We start from the raw sequence: 23,593 nt of genomic DNA on the forward strand, positions 1-23,593 counted from the left end.
CGGGGGGGGGGGGGGGAGCCAGTCCGGGGGATGAGTCAGGCCAAGCCCCCACCTTGCAAGCCAGCTCAACAGTGATACTTGTAAAGGGGAATCCGGCAAAGATTCCCCTTTACAAGTAAAAGGTTAAGTGCAGCAGGGGGAGGGGAAAGCCTTGCATTTACTTTTTAAAAACCAAGCCGCAGCTGCAGCGGGGGCGAGGGGTGGCGGAGGCTGCACCCCCACACCCGCCAGCCTCCCAAGTGACGCAGTGGCCCATTTTGGGTCTGGGACGGTAGCGGTGCAGCCTCAGCTTCAGCAGCAGGCACGACAATGGCAGCAACAGGGGCTCCTTCCACACACAACCCCGCCAGCCTCCCAGTTAACAAGCTGGCCACACTGCTGCCTGCTTTGGGCCTCTGCACACACACACACATGCCTCTGTTGCGCTTGCCGCCTAAGCTGTGGTTCCGCCATCCCAGGCCCAAAGCAGGCCACTGCATCACTTGGGAGGCTGGTGGGTGGGTGGAAGGAGCACCCACTGCCACCTCTGCTATCCCATCCCCGCTGCGGCTTGGTTTTTTAAAGGTAAATGCAACCCCTGCTGACTTGGCAAAGAGGCACCTTTTAAAAGTGGCGATTCTCTTTATTTAGCAGAGGGAGAGTAACTGGCCCTATCCACCCCCAGCACAGTACCTCCAGTGACTGTTGCTGGTGTCTATCTTATGCTTCTTTTTAGATTGTGAGCCCTTTGGGGCCAGGGATCCATCTTATTTATTTATTATTTCTCTGTATAAACTGCCCTGAGCCATTTTTGGAAGGGCAGTATAGAAATCTAATAAATAAAATAAAACAAAACAAAACAAAACAAAACAACAAACAAACAAACAAGATGCAAGGCTTTTCCCTCACCTGCCCCACCTCACATTTAATCCTTTGCTTGTAAAGGGGAATCCTTGCTGGATTCCCCTTTACAAGTAGCCCCATTGAACCCTCAGGCTGGCTTGATGGACCAGGCCCCCATTTTAGGTGAACATAGGGAACTACCTTACATCGGGTCAGTCCATTGGTCCATCCAGCTCAGTATTATGAACACTTACTGGCAGCAGGATTTCAGAAAGGCATCTAGGATTTCAGACAGGCATCTTTCCCAGCTCTACCTGGTGATGTCAGGAATTTATGTTAGTAGTTTTAGTATTTTGAGGAAGAAAAAAGAAAAACGCTACCCTACAAATAAAATTCAGCATGGGTGAGTGTTCTTTCCATCAGTTTTCCTTTCCTCTGGTGGTCTCTTCATTTTCTTCATTGTTTCTTCCAACATGCACTCAGAACAAACATTTGGTTTTCAACCAGAGCGGACTGCAAAAAACATTAGCCTGCATTTTCACTGGGACTGTTACCATATTTAGCATGTTTTTAATGTTGGAAGTATCCCAAACACTTTAGCGGTGCTCACTTTAGAGTCCCATGCATGTCCATTATCTAAATCGGTTTTAATTATCCTTTATTACTGTTAGCTACTGTAGTTTACTCTGTGATTTAAATTACATGCACAATCAATTTATAAGCATGAAGAATATAATTATCTTTCAACTGGAGGTAGTAAGGGTGTAACTACATCTGTGCTAGTATTTGCATGCTAAACAACATTCCAGCATTTGATGTATTACTAGGGGTGGGGTAAGCAATTTTTTTCTGATTTTCAGCATAACCATTGCCATTTTGGAAGATGAAGCCATTCCTTCCAGGTCGCTTTGCTCTGAATAATAGGCAGGATCCTTCCCATACATACACCCAAGTGCATGAGTGGAAAGCACTTGTGCATATGTGGAAGTGCAAAATTTCTTTCCAGTGGCTATTCAGTGTGCATCATGGAATGCAGTTCCAGAAGGCTCCTGTCTCTGGGGGCAGGAGTTGGGTTGAAGAAGGGTTGCCACTGGAAGGGGGAGCTTAAAAGCCTCCATCCACAGATGGAGCACCCACGGCCACTGGTTTGGACCGCAAACACTGATCTTTGCCAAAAGAGGGGGAAGGACCATAGTTACAGGGTGCTTTGGATTGCCTCCCTTGACAATAGCATTGCCATTTTAAAGGTGATCTGTAGCACAGTCCACGTCCCCTTCTCTTTCTTCTTGAAAAAGCACTTGCCAAGAGAAGGGAGGGAGACCGATCATGCTACATAGTGCCTCCTTTAAAGTGGCAACTGCAGTTGCCAGACCACAGATTTGGTTTTTCTTGCCAGACCAAAAACATTCTTCTCCATCTCCATTAATCCTCTGCTTACCCCAGGATTCCTTTTTATGTCCTTACAAATATTGCTTTCTGTTGCATTCATTTATTACATTCATTCTCCAGCACTATATTTTTCCAGGGAGCAGATGTGCTTGAAAAGGGCAGTTGTTGAGCTATAATGTTTGGTCATTTAGGGAATATTTAAAATGGGAAGGAATTTTATAACCAAACAAGTAGTTCCAAGTCGAACTAATGTTGCTTCTTTTAACATGGTGGCTGACATCCTGACTAACGGTGAACATCCAAAATGAGCAAAGTTACACTAGTACAAAAAGATTGCATTGTTGCACTAAAAAAACCAGGGAATCGCACGATTGTGCAACTGTGCAGTTGCACATTTGTGCAAAAGGTCTGTTCAAAACAAATGAAATATACCACAGTTGTGCACTGTGCATAGTTGTGCACATTGTGCATATGTGCAAGCATGCTAGTGATAATACAACACTAGTCCGAAATAATAGCTCCAGACTTAGAGCAAACAGCTAGTACTACAACTTTGTACTAGCGTGATGTCATTCCACAAGTGCTTCATTAGTTAAGATGTCAGCTGCTGAGTCGTACCTGGGACCCCTCCCCAAGAATGTGGTTTGTATTCAACAGGCAACACACGAGTTGCACAGGGGTGTTGTCTATACTTTGGTCACCAACTTGAAACAAGGTGTCAGATGGAGGAAAATTTACCCACTGGGGTCATCTGGGACCCCTTCCCATGTGCTGTGAATTTGGTTTGTATCCAACTGTCAACACAAGAGTTACAAAGGAGTGCTGTCTATACTTTGAGTGGCTGCCAACTTGCACTAACATGCCCCCCCCCAAAAAAAACCTAGCAAAAAAATCAGCTGTGTGTGTGTGTGTGGAGAGAGAGAGAGAGAGAAAGAGAGTTTGTACTGGACTGTAAATGCAGAAGTTATTAGAGGGGAACACATGGGCGGATGAACACACACAACATACACACAGACAGATCTCATAAGCTTCCTTCCCTAAGGCTAAAGTGATGCCAATGACGTATAGTAGAACAGGAGAAGGCCCACTGTCTCTAGCTGCCTCAAAGCAGCATTATATCAATATAATGGTGTTGAAGTATGCATCTTGTGGCCACCCTCTACAATAAGAATACAAACTGCTTTATCCTACATCAACAGGACATGAGCAGCATTGGGCCATGCAATTTGCACCAAAGAAATAGTCTGATTAGCCAACACCACAAGGTACCTGCATAGGAAAGAGCCGTTCTGCTGACTCCTTGCATTTCCAGTTTAAGGTACAAGAGACAACTCAAGTAATATGTTTCACCGTTCATTAATAATTAATATTTAGATATTACCTGCCCTAAGTGCAGAAGATAACTTGGTAACTCTTACAACAATCCAGTACTGTTCCCTAAATTTTCAGTATGAGGCTTTTCTGGAGAGGAGAGCTGGTCTTGTGGTAGCAAGCATGACTTGTCCCCATAGCTAAGCAGGGTCTGCCCTGGTTGCATATAAATGGGAGACTTGATGTGTGAACACTGCAAGATATTCCCCTTAGGGGATGAAGCTGCTCTGGGAAGAGCAGAAGGTTTCAAGTTCCCTCCCTGGCTTCTCCAAGATAGGGCTGAGAGAGATTCCTGCCTGCAACCTTGGAGAAGCCACTGCCAGTTTGTGAAGACAATACTGAGCTAGATGGACCAATGGTCTGACTCAGTATATGGCAGTTTCCTATGCTCCTATGTTTCTATGAAGAAATACTCTTCACTGCAATGCTCCACCAACAGTAGGTGCCTGATGCACTCCCAGTCTCGAGGCTGCTTAAAATCATTTTCTTCTTGAAGAAGAGCCACAAGAAGGCCTGAAGGCCAGTTTAGACTGAGGCCATGGTGGGTGGCAACCCTTTCACCTGCACCATCTAAATCTCATACACAAGTACACACACACACCCAGCTTCTGTGTAGTTATAGAGGGGGGAAATAATTTCTGCAAAAAAGATTTCTGTAAGTTTTCCTTTCCAGGAGTGATAGCAACTTACAACTCTGATTTAAGTTGGAGAACTGGTGCAGGGCAAAGGATTAACCCCTCCTTCCCTGACACCATAATGATGATCCACATCAGAAAATTATGTGGGAAGTTACCTGAATGGAATTCCAATGTAACATGTAGCTTGGCTCATAGGAGGAAGGAGAGGAGCTGGAAGGAGCTCTCTCTCGATGTTCCTCCACACTCCTCACCCTCGGCAAGCAGCAGATGGACGCACTGCTTTAAGGTAAATGGGGGACTTCCTCCCCCAAATGTTAGGAGGAAGAAGACAGGCAGCAGCACGTTTTAATGTAAAAGGATGGGGGGACTTTCCTTTCGTCCCCCATCCTGCTGGCACTGCCTCCCACCCATCCCAATGCTGCTGCAGCATTTACAAGAAAAATGTGGGGGTCTTCCTTCCTCCTCATCACCCCTACATACCCTGCTGCTTTGGTTGGAGCAGCAAAATATTTAATCACTCATCATTGCCACGCGTTGGAGGCAGTTCTAAAAGCAAAAAATAAAGTGGGTTTTTTTAAAAGATAAAACGCCCCAAGATTTGTGCTGCTCCTCCTGGATTTGCTGCCTCTATTGCCTCTGCAGTAATCCGCCATTGTCGATCCTAAAAGGCACAGCTGTCCCCCACTTCCATGTCTTCATTATCAGTTCTGAGGCTGGTTGCTGTACCCATTGTCATTAGTTTAGTCTTCTTTACATTTAGTCATAGTCCCATTTTTTCGCTGTGCTCCTTGTCTTTCATTACTGGAGCTTGTAGATCATCCGTATTTTCAGCTATCCGAGTGGTGTCATCAGCGTAGTGCAGGTTATTGATGTTTCTTCCTCCAACTTTAAAACTATGCTCATCTTCTTCCAATCCAGCTTCTCTCAGTATATGTTCAGCATATAAGTTGTCCTCTGTCCTATTTGGATTCAACTTCAGCTTGTTATCTCTCATCCAGGAAGGCATTTAGGGAAGTTATGCTATTTCCTGATGAAGTTGATATGGAGAAATAGATTGGGTGTCATCAGCAATAACACCCTGCACCAGACCTCCTAACGATCTCTCCCAGCTATTTCATGTAGATGTTAAAGAGCACTGGAGACAGTATGGAGCCTTGTGGAATTCCATACAGTAACTTTCGCTTTGCAGAGCAACAGTGTTCAAGTGACACTATCTGGAATCTACCTGAGAGATAGGAACGGAACCCCTGTAGAGCTGACCCAGAAGGATACCATGGTTGATGGTATTGAAAGCTGAGGATCAGCAGAGTCACACTCCCTCTGTCAATACCTAATTGGAGATCATCCATCAGGCTGACCAAGGCAGTCTCCAGCCTGCCCGAAAGCCAGTTTGAAATGGGTCTAGAGCAGGCTCCCCCAATCTGCGGCCCTCCAGATGTTGCTGAACTACAACTCCCAGCATCCCTAGCCACAATTTATTGTGGCTGGGTATGCTGGGAGTTGTAGTTCAGCAACATCTGGAGGGCCGCAGATTGGGGAAGCCTGCTCTAGAGAATTAATTTGCCACCAGCCTCTCAATCACCTTGCCCAACTGTGGAAGATTAGAGACTGGCCTATAGTTGCCTGACTGAGGAGTCCAATGTAGGTTTTTTCAAGTATGGTCTAATGATAGCCTCCTTAAGACGACATCCTAGCCTCCCGCAGAAAAGCATTTATGATGTTTACCAGACCCTCTCCAACAATCTCATTATTAGAGCAGATGATAGGATGGACAGTCTGAAACAGCTTGTCCACATCCTTAGGAGCCACAAACTGAAACTGATTCAGTCTGACCATATAAGAGGAGTTGCTGAATACCTCCACAAAAGACTCTGCCCTAACAGTAGAATCCAGTTCAGCCCAAATAAGAGAGATTTTGTCCATAAAAAAATCATTAAAAGCATCACAGTGGATAACTAATGGTTCTAAATCTAGATTCAAGGGAGAGGGGGCTTGAATTAGCCCATTCACAACCCTAGACAACTCCCCTGGATGTGAACTTGCAAATACAAAGTGGGCAGAAAAGAATAGCTTTTTGCCACACATATTGCTAGAGCATAGGTCTTCAGATGTGCTTTATGTTGTAACCTGTCGGATTCAAGTCAAGTCTTTCTCCGCCTAGAGCCTTTGGAGTATATACATTTAAACAAACGGACAGACAAACAAACAAACAAACAAACAAATAAATAGCATTCTTATCTTCTACCTTGCCACTTCAAATCCCATAATTCTTCAGAATACCAAGGAATAATTTTGAAGCAGTTCAGAGAGCTCACTTTGGAGCAATTGTGCTGTCTACTACTTTAATTATTCCAAGTATGCGCCAGAGCATCAACAGAATCATCGGCAGAGCCAACACAAAATCCTTCCATGGCTTTTTGGAATTCTATTGGACCCAATAACCTTCTCAGGCGGATCAACCTAATGAGTCCTTCATTCCTACAGAGGAGGGTTGTGGTTGCAAATTCTGTGGGTCCCCATCCATGGAACTCCACCCTGATCAGAGTAAAAGACCAAATCAAGTCTATGACCAGCAACATGTGTTGGTCCAGAGACCACCTGGGATAGGTCCATAATCATCAATGTCGCTATGAACTCCTGAGCTGATCCTGACAACTCGGTACCATAATGAGCATTGACGTCAACAACCACAAACAGTCTGGATGATTCCAATGCCAACCCTGCAACCAGGTCTATCCGCTTAGTTAGGGACTTTGTTAAATGGGGTGATCTGTACACTAACAGTAGTCCTAGTCTATCCTTGTCCCTAAGCTTAGGTACAGACACTCAATGAGCTGGGTCTCATGATCCGTGAGACCCGGTTTGGGGCGGTGAGCGGGGAGGAAGCCCTGGGTGGCCAGATCGGCCACCCATATGATTGCCAGCTCCATGATGGAGCAAGTGGGGGCTGGGGAACTCGGGGGCCGCACAGCGCCCGGAAGCCCCAGTATGCGCGAGCGCACGGGGCATACTGGGGAGACTCCTGGAGCTGGGAGGCAGCTTTTCACCTCCCCTCCGGTGGTCTACTCATGAGTAGCCCAGGTTTGCGGAGTGCTCGCTTCGCAAACCTGGGCTACTAGGAGGGGTACTTGACCGGGATACCCGCTCGAGAACCACCGGGCTCACAGCCAAGCCCGGTGGTTCTCACAATTGGGAAAAATCGGGCTAGGCTTTCCTAGCTCGATTTTCCCCGATCGTGAGAATAGCCCCAATATGGGCCAATTCCCCAACAGGGATCCTGGCAAGCAAGACAGTGTCCTTATAGACCACAGCCACACCACCTCACTACCCACATTCTCTCACCTGCTCCAACATGGAGTATCCTATTGGGAGAAGCTGGAACCAGATTGGATCACTAGCTTCCCACGACCAGGTCTCTGTAATGCATAATGCAGGTCAGCGCCTTCATCCCAAATCAAATCATGGTTTGTTTTGGACTGACCTGGCATTGCAAAGTAGCAAGCTGAAGTTCTGTGGGAGATTGGCACTGCTCCCTAAGGTCAAAGAGCTGATAGGCCAGCTGGAAGGGGAAACAGCTATTAGGTTTCTGGTTTTCTTTCCCCTGTAATGGCCTACTGACCTACCAATGCCACCAATGCCATGTCTTTGACAATTCCTCACCACCACTGGAATGGCCACCCCATTCGCCCCCCCATCTCCCCATATCTGGACAACCCAAGACACATACCCGTACTGGACACAACTAATAATAAGGCAACAATAGCACTACCAGAAGGTCCTGTTCCAACCCACAGTCCCACCACTGAAGGCTTCAGTGGCTGCCTACAGGTGGCCCGCCTACCAGCAAGCTGCACCAGCAGCTGCACCCTGGCATTGCTGTCCTTTAAGGGTCAAAATGGGGGGGGGCATTGGGAGACTTTCACTCACCCTCTAAGGCAGAGCACATACAGGTGCTGGATTTTAGAGCAATTAGGAAGAACAGAGAAACTGATAAGCTTCAAGGGGGAAGGCCAGGAGAGACCAGCCTTCAGCTACAGCTTAGACTGCTCTACCAGCCCTGAAGGGAGGGGGAGAGGGAAGCTAGATAGAATCAGAGGCGTAACGATAGGGGGAGCAGGGGGGCACGTGCCCCGGGCGCCACCCTGGTTGGTCACGTGGGGGGGCGCCAAAAGTGCCCCCGCCGATCCCCTGGCTTTCCCGTTTTTTGTTTTTGTTTTAAAGTGCAGCAGATTGAAGAGCAGTCCGACCGCTCCAGTCCGCGTGGTGGCGTGGCGCCCCCTCCCCCGGTCCCGGTCCCGGCACCGCCCCCACCCCCCACCCCCCCATTGCTTGGCTCTGGCACGCGGGCGCCTAAAGTTTGTCGAATCAAATCTTCGTCACAGGCAGCATAAGGAACAGCAAGTACTCACTCCGCACTCCCAGTCCCCGCCCCGCCACCAGTCATGCATGGTGGTGCTGGTGTCCGACTCCTCCTCCCAGCTCGCCATCTGCAGCACATGCGTCGGCGACGAGGCAGGGAGTCGGACTCGGAGCGACGGGAGCGTTTCTGCTGCTGCCTGAGGCCGCTGAGCACAAGCACTAGGGGGATTCAGTTAACGGCCGGCCGCATAACACAACAAGCAACATAAAGCATCAGGACAAGGTGTGTGTGATGATTTTGATGTATGAACTTGGTCGGGCGGGGCAGGCTTGGCACATTTGCACCTGGCTGGGCTGTTAAGTTGTGTGGACCCCGACTAGTCAACCTAGACTAGAGAAAGGCCCAGGCTGTGTGCGTGCCGCGCGGCGCAGCGCCGCCCTCTCATTGCAGTCACGATCCACTGTTGGGTTGCTCCTTCGCAGCAGGAGCCGCTTGGGCCAATAGCTGGTGTGGGGGAAGCGAGCCCATAGTTCTGTCCCACTCCCACCATGACCCGCCTCTCCTCCTCCGGCTCTTTCGGGCAGCAGCAGCAGCTAAAGAGCGAGACCCCAGGAGCGCTGCCTGCTCTGCGCCTGCCGAGACAGAAGGTGCTGCTGCTGCTGCTTTCGGAAGAATCAAAACGAGACGAGGAGACCTGAGGAAAGGACCCTCTGCTCCAATTATTGTTAGTTACGTTTGCAGCCAGATTCCCTTAAGCAAATGAAAGGCAGATTAAAATGAAACAGGGAGGCACGCACGCACACATGAGGAATCTAAACGAGGGAAATTCAAGAGGAGGAGGGAGCACAGAAGCGGAAAGGTGTGACCAGAGCTGCTCAGAGAGGCCTTCTTAGTATGCTTGCCAATCCCTCTCTATTGGCTCCGCCTCCTGTCCCTTTTGAAACGATCCCTGAAGACATATTTATTCACCCAGGCTTTTCATTAGATTTATAGTTAATGCTGGGTTTTAAATGATATTGATGTGAATGATTTTAATGTTTAAATGATTTTAATTGTTTAATTGATTTCATATTTTAAATGATTTTATTGTAAACAGCCCAGAGATGCAAGTTTTGGGTGGCACACAGAAATATGTTAAACAAACAAACAAATAAAGATGTATGCTGGGGGGGGGGCGGGGGGGCGCAATTTCAGTGCTTGCCCCGGGCGCCGTTTTCCCTAGTTACGCCTCTGGATAGAATAAACACATACCTCCCAGCATCTCCTTCAAGTTGTCTTCTTGAACAATTCCCTGCAAATAAATAATGTGATGCTGATACATCATTATGATTGGGGATGGGGCTGAAAGTCAGTGGTAGAATATCTGCTTTGCATGCAGAAGGTTCCATATTCAATCCTTAGTATCTCCAAGTAGGGTTGGTAAAGTCTTGTGCCTGAAACACTGGAGAGTAGCTGACAGTCACTGCAGACCAGAACTCCAATGTAATTAATGGTCTAGAATTTAAGGTAGCTTCCTGTGATCTACCCCTTGAATATTACATGCAAATCTTTTTCATATTTGACAAGGGGCAGCCAATTTAACTCTATGCGCCTGCCTCTCTGTTGACCATGGCTATTGTTCATTCAAAGTTCTATTTTTCTTTTAAATCAGCAAACTTGGAGGGAAATCTATATCCCACATTCTTTTAAAAAAATCCTCAAGACAAGAACACAAATATGAACTCTCATGTTACAATTAGATGTTTAATCAGCTTCTAGAAAGAAGGATATTGTTGGGGACACCCTGACCCCAACATTAAACCCAGAGGTACCAACCCAGAATTATATGGAATTCAGGCATGTGTCCGATTCCATTTTATTAAGGAATCAATTAATGCCTGAACTCAAGGTGAACTGACACCCAGGTCTCATGACTGCCTCTGCTAACTGCTCTGTGAAGGAAGAGGCAATGCAGCATTGTATTCTCAGTGTTTGTGAAATGGGTACTCAACAGAAATACAAAGGCCAGGCCTGGTCTATCCAAATGCTAAAATTTAACTTACTATAAGATAATGTCTGTGGTGAGGAGCTGAGCTTGCATTTCCTCCTGCAAGAAGTCTATGTTAATCCTTGTCAGTGATTGCTCTGCTATGCCCAAAGGGGATACCCAATTGCTGTCTATAGAAATTCCACTCTAGGTAGATCCACACAAAGAAAACATCCATAGATTTAATTCTTCTTTTATTAACATCTTTTAACACCTTCCGGGACCAAATCTGGGGACAAGAAAAGACGCTTAGAGATGCATTTGCAGCTTAGAGATGCAGATTTGCTTTGGGCAAAATAGAACAGTCTCCTCCCCCAAAACAGCAGCTGACAGAAGATGGGATTGAGATCTCCCTGGACTGAGCTAATATCCTGAACTAATTTCAATAATTAAAAGACAATATCCAGAAGGTAATAGCAAATTGTCACCTTTTGGGGATCTAGGAAGGATGACGATATTTTGAATAGACTCTATGGAGATCAAAGGAAGGAATAACTATAAAGAATGAGGCTTACTGAACAGAGAGCTAGCAATCTTTGCCTAACAGGTAATACTTGTTCAAGAGTCATCTCAGAGTTTGCTGCTAAAGCCGTGGGGCTAAAAGCAGGAACTCTTTCCATGGACAGGAACTGTCTTGACTTCTGCTGCGCAGTAAGCAGTCAAGACTCCCCAGCCATGATGCTCTTGCTCTACCACCAGCCTGCTTGACGGCTAGAAGCTTGCATCGCTCCCAAGCTCCTGTTCTCCAGCTCCAGTGTCTCTTCTTCAGCTGAAGCCTCACTGCTCTCAAGCCTCTGACCCTGGTAATGTGCTGCTTCCACAAGCCTTGGATCCCTCCATCCTTCCCCCTTTCTTCTCCTCCCTCTTCCCTCTACTAATTCCTGATCTCCCCAAACCATGCCATTCCTCAACCTTCCTTACACCCCCCTTTTCCATCTATATCTGAATGATATTAGGCTCTAGGAAGATTTAATACACACGCATATGTTAGTTAGGCACATTACACTACACCTTGAATCGGAAACATGTTTTTAATTTCAATGACTTGTTTGAATTTTATCCTGATGAGCAACTTTCTATACTAAAGCCCATTGAACTTTCTGAGTGTGTCTCCCTCTATCTCTGTTTGCGTGCCCAGATCCTACATGGTCACCATCTCCAAGAACCAATTCAGTTTGTGTATTATGTGACTTTGCCTCTTTCCCTCTGAGCATATACAGAGTGCGAAACCAGGTGTAGTTCACAACAATATCCTCAAACCGGGGACAGTTCGAAGGTTCAATCATCGACCAAACCAGGGGCGGTTCAGTCCATGATCGAACCAAACTGGGCCCGGTTCAGATGAACCAATTTGGAATGAACAGCGGCATTCCCAAGGCGGCAGCAGCGAGAGGGGAATGAAGCTGTGTACCCCGTTCGCCACTGCTCGCCGTCCCAGCCTTGCCGTATTTGCCATGCATGATCTCCCCTCCTTTACCAAGCCATCAGCTCAGCAGCAGATTGGTTCTGGCCTCCACACATGTGTGGAGGCCATTTTCATGCCCTCCTTGCATGCACATAGGCCATTTGCATCACCATACAAATCGCGTGGTGAGGCAAATGACCTCTGCTCATGCACAAAGGTCAGAAACGAGCTGCTGCCAAGCCAGCAGCTCAGTAAAGGAGGGTAGAGTGTGTGCATCAAGGCCAGGAGGGCGAGTGGCAGCAAGCAGCTGGAGTAAGCAGCTTTCCCCCCACCCTCTCGCCACCACCTTGGGAACGCCCCATAGCCCCTTTACCTGTAAAGGGGAATCCTCACCGGATCCCCCTTTACAAGTTTATCCCCTTAACCGGTTCAGCCCAGTTCGATGGTTGAACCAGTCCCAGTTCAGGCAGATGCGGAATCAGACCGAGCTGGTTCAAATTTGGACCGAACCAGCCCAACCAGTCCCATGCACACACTTAACCCCCATTCAGCTTATAATATGAACTCTATGGATTATTATGGATAGCTTTAAAATAAAGTCCAGTGGTAGAATAGGACGGATGGACTTCATTAGAAAGCTTTTAAGTATTACGGGGGTGCCCAGGCAGGGATTTCTGCCTCTGGGCTTACAATACACTTAAGACTTGGAAACAATTCAGAGAATTCCAACAGTTCCTTGAAAACTGCAAGCAATTGGTTCATACACAAACACTCCATATGAAAAATATAATCCAAGTCTATTCTGGGTGGTCATTTCTTGAATAATGTCTCATCGGCAGTTGTTCAAAGATTTCTAGTAAAGACAAGGGGGTTGACATACCCTGCAGTATTTCACAGACAAAAATGCGGACATGCTTCTAATTACCCAATTATTGTATTGATTATAATCACCCAAGCCGCCACTCCACCCTCCACAACCACTAAAGGCTCAATCTTGCTTCCTATGGGCTGCTTACATTTACTCTGCAATAGCCTTTTAAAGCCAAGAATGTCTCAATACATTGGGCTGCAGATATATTAGAAAGGTGTGATTAATCAACAGTTCAAAATATTGCTCATTGGATGCAATGTCTGAAATGCCAGGCTGTGGGTTGTACAATGACTTTCTATTCATGTAGCTGCATTTAGAAGCAGGTGCACTAGAGAAAGGATTTGCCTACTTCCCACTCTAAGATTCAAGGGTGGTCCTTTGAAGCAAGGTGAGGCAGTTGCCTCAGGGGGTAGATTATTTGGACACCAGTGGGGCAGCAAATGCCTCCAGCTACCATTAGAGCAACTCTTTCAGATGGATCTGATCCTTGCAAGCTTTGCAAGGAGTGCCACTCCTTACACACCTTGCAAGAAGTGAAAAGAGAGAAAAGAAGGCTGCTAGCAACTTCCCTCCTCCCGCTCTCACACCACTTTCAAAGCTTGTAAGGGGGCCAGCCCAGGGGCATACATTAATAAGACAAAGGGAGACAAGTGTCTCCTGGTCCACAGCCTCTGAGGGGCCCACCAAGGTTCTCTGTGACTTCCGATTTCTCTTTTGTCAGTTGGGAGGAGAGTGGCTACAGCAGCAGAGAAGGGAAAGGCTTAAAGCAGCCCTGTCTTTCCCCAGCAGCAGCCATCTCTGATTGGTCCTCCTCATCTTGAGCTCCTCCCCCACTCAGCTACATGCTGTTGAACTAAGGATGTAGCTCAGCTGCCAGGGAGCTAGCTGTTCAAGTGGAAAGGAAGGTCAAACAAACAACCCTATCTGTGTGTTTTTTGTGTGTGGTTTGTTGTTGTTTTTCTGCTTCCCACATTTATGGTGTGTGTGTGTGTGTGTGTGTGTGTGTGTGTGTGTGAGAAAGAGAGAGAGAGAGAGAGAGAGAGAGAGAGAGAGAGATTATATCCCCAATCAAAAGCCTTCCTTTGTGTCTGTGTCCCCCGCCCCAGCCCTTGTTTGTGCCTGAGCTATTTTTAATTTTTAAAAAATGATTTTAAATGATTGGGTTTTCCCCTCTAAGTCCTCACCCATGTGATCTTCCCCTCAGAACTTGCAATGAGTCATTTTCCTCTCTGTGGAAAGGAAAGAGGGGTTTATTGGTTGGTTGGTGGTGGTGGTTGAAAATATATTCAATTGTTTTTCAACCAGACAAGTTCTCAATATATATATATATTCCTTGCTCCCAGAATGGCTCACAATACTTGAGGGTTGGGGAGCCTAGGCATCCTAGATTGTTTGCTAATTTTAAACTGGTTTGTCTGGATAGCCCTTCACCTGCCTTTTCCCAATGAAAAATATTGGTGTGTTTTTGTAAAAAGAAAAATCCCACCATGCTACAGCCCTGACAAAAGATTGTTGAGCTTGGGACAGAAGCTTCCTTTGGAACTCACAGAAAGGGAGGAGAACCGGTCTTGTGGTAGCAAGCATGAATTGCCCCTTGTATTTCACAAAGCTGATGCTGTTGTATTATTTGGTTCTGCTGTTGTTTAAACCTTGTAACTGTAGTCTCCTGTCCTCTGTTAATCTGCTACACTATATTACATGTGTCCTTAATGTTCTTCTGCAGCAAAGACATGGAGCCAGGAGAAGGAGAGAAAGGCAGCGAGGGGCCCATTTTAAAATCTCATCTCCGGGCCCACTCCAACCATGGAACACCCCTGGGCCATTCACCAACCATCTTGAAAGGGGGCCAGCCACCACCAGAGGCATGGAGCGAGTCAGCATTTGGTGCCTCACCTCACTCATGTCACTGCAATACCTTAGGCTGCCCCTGCTGGAACTGAATTTCTAGACCTTTGGCAAGAACAACCACTCTAGCAACCCAAAATGACAGCACTTTTAATAAGGCATCCCTCAGAAGGATAAAATAGAGATTGTGATTTGCCAGAGAGAGGTACTAGAAATTGGAACAGTTGGGACATTTTTAGTTAGTTAACAGAGAATCAAATGAAATGTGACATTAAACAGTGGCATGTATATGTAGGTTTTTGTAAGAGAAAGAAACCTTAATGAACAACTATTTGGGATAATTGCAATTAGGGATGTGTGAAACATTTCGGGTACAGAACGATCTGTACCCGAAACAGCCAATTTCGGGTGATTCGGATCCGAACCGAATCACCCTTCTAGCCCTCCGAAAATTTTCAGAGCTGAAACGAATCACCCTCATTTCGGCTCCGAAATATCTGTTGTTTCGGCCCTCCATTTTGTGGCCAATAAATGCCTTCTTCTTCCCCCTCCATTTTGAGCAATGACGTCTATTTGAATTTCCCGCCTTTTTACCTCCCATTGACTTCAATGCAAAAAGGTCTGATGTGATGTCTACTCAAATTTTGGGTTCCAGGGGCAAAATAGTGGGGTGGGGTGGTAGTGCCTAATGGGTGGAGGCTACCACCCCAATTGCAGAGGGATTGGGCAGAGGGGTGATTTTTGGTGAATATTTGAAATTTTAGTGTCTTTGTGGCATATTTGGGGCATAACGTGGAATCAGGGGCAGAAGAGTGGGGTGGGGTGGTAGCACCTAATGGGTGGAGTTTACCATCCCAATTGCAGAGGGATTGGGCAAAGGGCTGAATTTTGGCGAATTGTTGAAGTTCACACGTCTTTAAGGTTTTTCCTCATGTTATAATGGAGCTTTCAGCAGCCCCATAACTGCACTTGGGGGGTGCTGGGGTGGCCCAGAGAGAGTGGTGGTGTAGAGCACATAGGGTTCCAACCACCCCCAAGGGTTGCTAACCCATGGCGTACAGGGTTCTGTTGTTTCTGAGGTGTTCTGAGTGTGGATTCTATGATAGCAAATGAGATTTTCAATGAGACCATGAATCCATTCTCATTTGCTATCATAGAATCTACACTCAGAACACCTCAGAAACAACAGAACCCTGTACCCCATGGGTTAGAAACCCATGGGGGTGGTTGGCACCCTATGTGCATTACACCACCACTCGCTCTGGGCCACCCCAGCACCCCCCAATTGCACTTATGGGGCTGCTGAAAGCTCCATTATACCACCTTATGAGGAAAAACCTTAAAGATGCGTAAACTTCAACAATTCACCAAAATTCAGCCCTCTGCCCAAATCCTTTGAAAAAATTCAGGTAGCTTCCTTGCCCCTACCTGGCACTACCACCAACCCCACACTGCTCTAGGCCACCCCTTTCCCCCTGACGTGAAGCGATACACCCTCCGTTATACCTAATGGGGGGAAACCTTAAAGACGCATAAACTTCAACAATTCACCAAACATCAGCCCTTTTCCCAATCACTCTGCAATTGGGGTGGTAGCCTCCACCCATTAGGCACTACCACTCCACCCCACTCTTTTGGCCCAGATCCCACGTTATGCCCCCAATCTGCCCCAAAGACACTAACTTCAAAAATTCACAAAAAATCAGCCCTTTTGCCAATCCCTCTGCAATTTGGGTAGTAGCCTCTAACCATTAGGTACTACCACCCCACCCCACTCTTTTGGCCCTGGGGCCCATTATTTAAATCCAAATCGATTTTGATTTGGATTAATTCGGATCCAAATCGAATCGGGGGTAATTCGGAAGGGCCAGATTCGGATACAAAATGAATCGGGGGTGTTTCAATTTGGATCCGAATCAAAACACCAAAAATCTGAATTGCACACCCCTAATTGCAATTAGAACCACAGCAAGTGGGGAGAGGTATTTAAACCTTTTCCACCATGCTATGGTCCCAAAGAAAGTTGCATATGCAAAACTGCTGTTAGTAGAGAAGCTCCATTGGAAACATCGCCTTTGAGACTAACAGCTTTGAGGGCATGATTTCCATTGAAACTGTGCCACAATGGGAAGATACTAACCTCCTTTTACTTGGCAACTCCAGTCCTGGTCACCACCCTGGCTGGCTTTGAAGTTTCCAACCAGGGATGTAACATGGTTGAAGTGGGCCCAGGAACAAAAAATGAAGACAGGTTCCTGCTGCCCGGCCTTCTTCAGAGAGGCAGCAGGGGAAGAGCAAAGAAAAACTGTTGCCCACTCAACAGCCCCTCCTTATGTGTCCCCCTTGTTCACTTGTAGTTACACCCTTGCAATTCAGTGATAGCATTATTTATGGATGAAATCAAAAGGTTAAAAAAAAGGAATGGAAATGCAATAAAGGTTTTGCCCAAAATATAACTTCCTTTATTGCCATTTTTAAAATTCTTGAACAGGCGTGTTAAAAAGTTGGTGTCACCTTGCCTCAAAGTATTTTCATGAGATAGAAGGATATGAGTCGTCCCCCCCCCCCTTTTTATTGCTTTGCCCTAAACAACAGATGTCATTCCATACAGGCTTGCTTAAAACAGGCACACAAATGCATAAAAAGCAGCCAAGAGAGTGCTTGGGGTTTGAAAGTATGCACTCCATCCATGTTTCTAATTAAGTAGAGTTTCAAGTGACTTTAACATACAACATACCGGGGGGGAAACAAGATTTTGTAACAGTCCTGTTTTGAGCTTTCTAGGACCTCCACCTCCTTAACAGCTGAATTCATCTCTTCTAGTTGTTGACGCTCAGTGGAATCTGCTTGAAAATTCAGTTGTCATTGTAAAGAGAGGAAACAAGGCTTCCTAAACATTAGAATATAAGAACAGCCCTGCTGAATCAGACCCAAGGCCCATCTAGTCCAGCATCCCCCAGATGCAAGAAGCAAACAAATAAATAAACCAAACAAGAACACAAGGGGGAAAGGACAAGGTGAGTTTGTGTCATGAACTGCTAGCCCGCCTATCCCTACAGGATTTACAACCCCTGGAGAAAGAGTAAACAGAAAGCAGCAACGAAACTGGATGAAGGAAAATAAAAGGCTCACAAAGAAAACAGTAAATGAATTAAGTCCCCTGAACTGAAACTAAGTACCCCCCTCTAACAATAACTGAGTAATAAGTGGAAGAAAAGACAAAACAAGGAATGAAACAAGCGAAGGACACAGAACAAGGAATTAAGGGAACAATACAGGGAAGTACAGACAAGACAAACTGGGACATGGAAAAGATATAATTCCAAGAGCACAGTATCTGCTGCCAGTGAAGTTGCAAACAGCAACTCAGCCATGAGAGACTGTTGAATATATAAGGCTCAACAGAACCAGGAACCAATCAAGCTTCCCTGAGTCAGCAGTTTGGCTTTCTTCCCTGTTATCTCCTGCACCTGCGTGAGTCCCTCTGAGCCTGCCTCTTGATACTTTGTCTCACTATAGGTGGAATCCCAGGCTCTTCCACATCAGAATTCAAGTCTGGCAGCTGTTGAGAATCCTCAAGTCCCGAGTCTGGTTTCTGTGCCAAATCTTGCTGCTGTGGCTCACTAGCAGGCGGGTCTTCCTGCTCTGAGTCTTCTGATTCTGAAGTCTGAACCATGACAGTTTGTTAGTGCTAGTCTTTTCTAGGGTTTGATTTCTGGCTGGCTAGGGGTTTGTTTTTGATGGGGCAGTTTCAATTATTCCTAGAGAGACAGTAGGTGGGTCTGCATGTGAGTCACACATCTTGTGGGAGGGGCCACCTTCCTGAGGTGGCTTAGTTTGGAAGCTGCTTTTGAGAAGACAAGGCTCAGGCCAGGGGAGCTTTGAAAACAGGAATTTGCTAACAGATATCAAAGGAGTTTTGCATGGAGTTTAGTGGAGACATGTTCAGGAGGCATGCAAATGGTTCCCCTTTATAACAAAGGAGACACCTTGCACAAGGAGAAGATGAGTACTACCCCACATCTGTAATTTTCTTGGAGGAATGGTGACCATGCAAATGGCCTCTGAGCATACATGGAGGTCCGTAAAATAACCTCCAAACACGCATAGAAGCCCAAACGGGGCCAAAGAAGACCCAAACTAGGCCACCAGTAGCACTGCCTAAACCGTGGGAGGCTGGTAGGGGGGAAGCCACCACCAATCCCTCACCATCGCCAGCAGAATGTGTAAATAGTTAATTACCCCCTGCCAACCACTCTACCTTTAGGGAAGCCCTGCTGCCTCCAGTAAAGGAGAATCCTCTCCAGATTCACCCTTACCAGTAGGGTTCCAAGCCATTTTGAACTGGGTACAAATCAGATTTGAGCCGAGCATGCAAAACCAGTTTTCTGCTCATCCCTACTGCATGGTGACTTGCCTGCCTGGTGTGAAGGTTGTGGAAGTCACACAGCATCTAGACAGCCTATGTTAGGCAGTGATGGGGAGGAATCAGCTGTCAAGGTACATGTCAGCACAAATATTGTTGGGAAATGTAGTCGGGAGGTCCTGGAAACCCAATTCAGGATGCTAGGTAGCATATTGAAGTCCAGGACCCGCAGGGTAGGGTTCTCTAGAGTGCTACCTGACTCATGTGAAGTGCCATTGAGACAGCAGACCTGAGGGATTTTTGGTGAAGCGATACACCTCCATTATACCTTATGGGGAAAACCTTAAAGACATAAACTTCAACAATTCACCAAAAATCAGCCCTTTGCCCAATTCCTCTGCAATTTGGGTGGTAGCCTCCACCCATTATGCACTACCACCCCACCTCACACTTTTGGCCCTGGGACCCGTTCTTTGTTTCAAATAAATTTGGATTCTGATTTGGATTAATTCAGATCCAGATCAAATCTGAGGTGATTCAGATGGGTCAGATTTGGACCCAAAACTAAATCAGGGGTGCTTTGATTTGGATATGAATCAAAACACCAAAAATCCAAATTGCACACCCCTAGTGTAAAGTGATGCATATTTTATTATTTGATTTTTCAAATAATAATTATTTTTATTTAAAATATTTCTATACCACCCAAAACTTGTGTCTCTGGTCAGTTTACAATTAAAATCATTTAAAACATCAAATCAATTAACAATTAAAATCATTAAAAACATTTAAAACCCAGTATTGAAAATTTTTAAACTATAAATCTAAAGAAAACCTGGATGAATAAATGTGTCTTCAGTGCCTTTTTAAAAGTTGCCAGAGATGGGGAGGCTCTTATTTCAACAGGGAGCGCATTCCAAAGTCCATGGGCAGCAACCAAGAAGGCCCATTCCCGAGTAGCTGCCAGACAGGTTGGCAGCAATAAACTCTAACTTGGAACAATAAACCCCAACTTCACATATACACTGATGGGGTCTGAGCTGTCAGTGACTGACCAAGAGAAAGATATTGGGGTCATGGTGGACAGTTCATTGAAAGTGTCAACTCAGTGCACGGTAACTGTGAAAAAATTCCATGCACAGGATCATTAGGAAGGAGACTGAAAATAAAAATGCTAATATTATAATGCCCTTATACAAATCAGTGGTCATCATCATCATGGTCAAATAATTTGGAGTACCATTCTGGTCACTATATCTTAAGAATGACATTGTAGAACTGGAAGAGGTGCAGAAAAGGACAAACAAGATGATCAGGGACCTGAACAACCTTCCTTATGAGGAAAGATTACAGCATCTGGGGCTTTTTAGTTTGGAAAAGAGGTGACTATGGGGAGGCATGATAGAGATGTTTAAAATTATGCATGGAGTAGAGAGAGTGGACAGAGAGAAATTTCTCTCTCACACACACACAAACCTAGAACCAGGAATCATCCCATGAAACTGAAGGCCAGGAATTTTAGGACTAACAAAAGGAAGTACTTTTTCACACAGTGCATAATGTATGGAATTCTCTGCCATGAGATGTGGTGATGGCCACTAGTTTAGATGACCTTAAAAGGGGTTTAGACAAATTCATGGAGGACAGGTCTCTCAATGGCTACTAGTCTGGTGGCTATAGCCTACCTCAAGCTTCAGAGGCAAGATGCCTCTGAATATCAGTTACAGGGGAGCAAAAGCAGAAGAGAATTATTAGAGGAGCCACAACTCCTTTCCAAACTTCTGTAATTCTTTTCCTCCAACCCAAGATCCACTACAAAGCAGATCCTACAGGATGGTTTGCAACAAGCATAACCTCTATATCAGTGTTTCTCAACGTGTGGGACCCCAGATGTAATTGGACTTGAACTCCCATAATTCCCAACCAAAGGCCACTGGGGCTGGGGATTATGGGAGTTGAAGTCCAATAACATCTGGGGACCCACACGTTGAGAAACACTGCTCTATATAAAAGTATAGTACAGTTATCCCTCACCAACCGCAAGGGTTCTGTTCTGGCAAAGCTTCACTGTTGGCAAATTCCCAGTTGGTAAGCAATTGAAATCAATGGGAATCAGGGGGTTTGGGGAACTGCGGTCACAAAAAGACTGAAAAATCAAAGAAAAAATACAAATAAATTCCCCCAAATCACCTGGAATACCTTAAAACCACCAAGTATAAGCAAGAAGAGTGAGCAAACTGAACCTCTGGAAAATTGTGAACCCCCAAAAAATCACTGGAAGGTATTTTTGAACCCCAAACCCCATTCAAAATCACTTTAATCATGAGAAGTTGGCAGGGTCAGCAAGAGGAATTAGTGGATTAAACCTCCAAAATTGCAGGGAAACACCCCCCCGCAAATCACTAAAAAATCTTACCAAATCGCAGATACTTGTTGGTGAGACCAGTCACAATTCCCCAGTCATGGATACTCAAAACCACAATAGGAAAAACCACCATTGGCTAGGGATGACTGTACCTCAAAGGGATCGATAAGAGAAGGGACTACTCATTCTCAGGTCGCCCATCCATTATCACTCTTCAGCTGTCTTGTTCAGGCGGTCTTAACCTGCACTTCCAGACATGAATGTAATTGCAGTGTCCCTCCTCATCACACCAAATATCTTAGTTTATATAGTTACTGAGGAATGATGCATGTTTATCATGGTGGTTTTATTGCGGAATTTCTTGAACTACTTGTAAATGAGAGAGTGGAGTTCTAAGTCCATGTACTAGAGAGTAGACTATTTAAATAGTTGCATTTCAGGAAATATAAAAGAGATTGTGAAGCAACTAACCAAATGAAGGATGTGAGTTGGTTGTTAGGCATGTGTTCCGCCATTACTCACAGCTTTAGCTCACCAAAGGAAGACTCCCACGCTAACTCAACAAACATGCTTTTCATTTTAATAAAAGGAAGCTGGAAGGTGTGTTCCCCCACCCCATGCCCACATATGAAAGGAATTAACGGATATGAAAATGTCCTTGAGACTGGGAGTCCGATTTGTCATTGCACACTTTTTAAAATAAAATATCAGTAATCCGAACAAGTGACCAGAAGAAACTATGGCAATAACACATCTCCAGGACCATAGGAAGCTGCCACACACAGACAGACCATTGGTCCATCTAGCTCTGTATTATCTACACCAGGCCTGCTCAATTTAGCCCCACCCCAGCTGTTTTTGGACCACAACTCTGAGCCATTTTTGGAAGGGCGGTATATAAATCAAATCAAATCAAATCAATTGATCAATAAATAGATTAAATTAAATTAAATTAAATTAAATTAAATTAAATTAAACAAACTTCCATAATCCCCAGCCACAGTGGCCAATAGCCAGGGAAATAGTTTCTATTTTCTATGAATTACATAGGAAGCTGTCTTATGCAGAGCCAGTCCATAGCCCTATTCTGACAAGATGTTGTATGTGCATTCGGCTGCTGGTACACATGTACATGTTTTTCTGTAAATGACTGTATGTGCATGCAGGATACAGACAGGAAGTGTAGTGCTGTGCTCACATTGAGCATAACATGGGTTTAACTGTACATGCATACAAATCTGTGTGGGCATACCTTGTGCATAGAGTGCCGTTGTGTTCAACACAACATCTTGTTCAGTACACTTATCACCACCAGCAGCTCTCCAAGAGTTTCAGAGAGGGGATTTTCCCAGCCTCAACTGGCTATGCCAAGGAGCTTCTTCATTCAAAGCATGTGCTCTGCCACTGAGCTACAGCCCCATCCTCAAATTAAATGATGTGTCTGTTATTTCAATCTTGGGCCTCTGTGAAACAAGTTAGAAAGTTAAAAAAAGAAAGAAAAAGACATAGGATGTGGAAAAGAAGGGATAGCAATACGTTTCCTATGTTCATGTCTGTCTAGTATAGTCACACCTGGAAACACTTTCCCCTCATTTGGATTGCGGTGACTCTGTAGCCCTGTTTGGACATTATGTCCTATGTGCATCCAAGTGTCTGAACACATGTACAGTTTTTTGTATAAAACTCTGTACATACATTCATTTCAAAAATGAACCTGGGTAAACAAGCCTCCTGAAATGCAGGATACAGATAGGAAGTGTACTGCTGTATGTACATTGAACATAATGTGTCAACAACTAAATATGCATACAGATCTGTACACGGGTACACGGGTTGTACACACATTTAACATGAACATAACCTAGAATTATAGAATAACAGAATTTTAGAGTTGGAAGGTACCTCAGAGGTACCTTCCAACTCAGGGGTATAACTTGGGGAAAGGGGGCCATGCTCACCCCTTTTTTTCTGGCGGTCCATCGGAGTGAGGGATATAATAAAGAAAATAGGGAGGGAGGGAGCTGGTGGAGGCGCTGAGGAGCTGTGGGGTCAGGGTTCTTTGTTACATTGCCCCAGTAATGTTGCATGCAAGCAAGTTGCACAAATGATGCTACACTCGAGCAAGCCCATTGGAA

This window comes from Hemicordylus capensis, chromosome 1 (genome assembly GCF_027244095.1).
Source record: "Hemicordylus capensis ecotype Gifberg chromosome 1, rHemCap1.1.pri, whole genome shotgun sequence".
Taxonomy (NCBI): Eukaryota; Metazoa; Chordata; class Lepidosauria; order Squamata; family Cordylidae; genus Hemicordylus; species Hemicordylus capensis.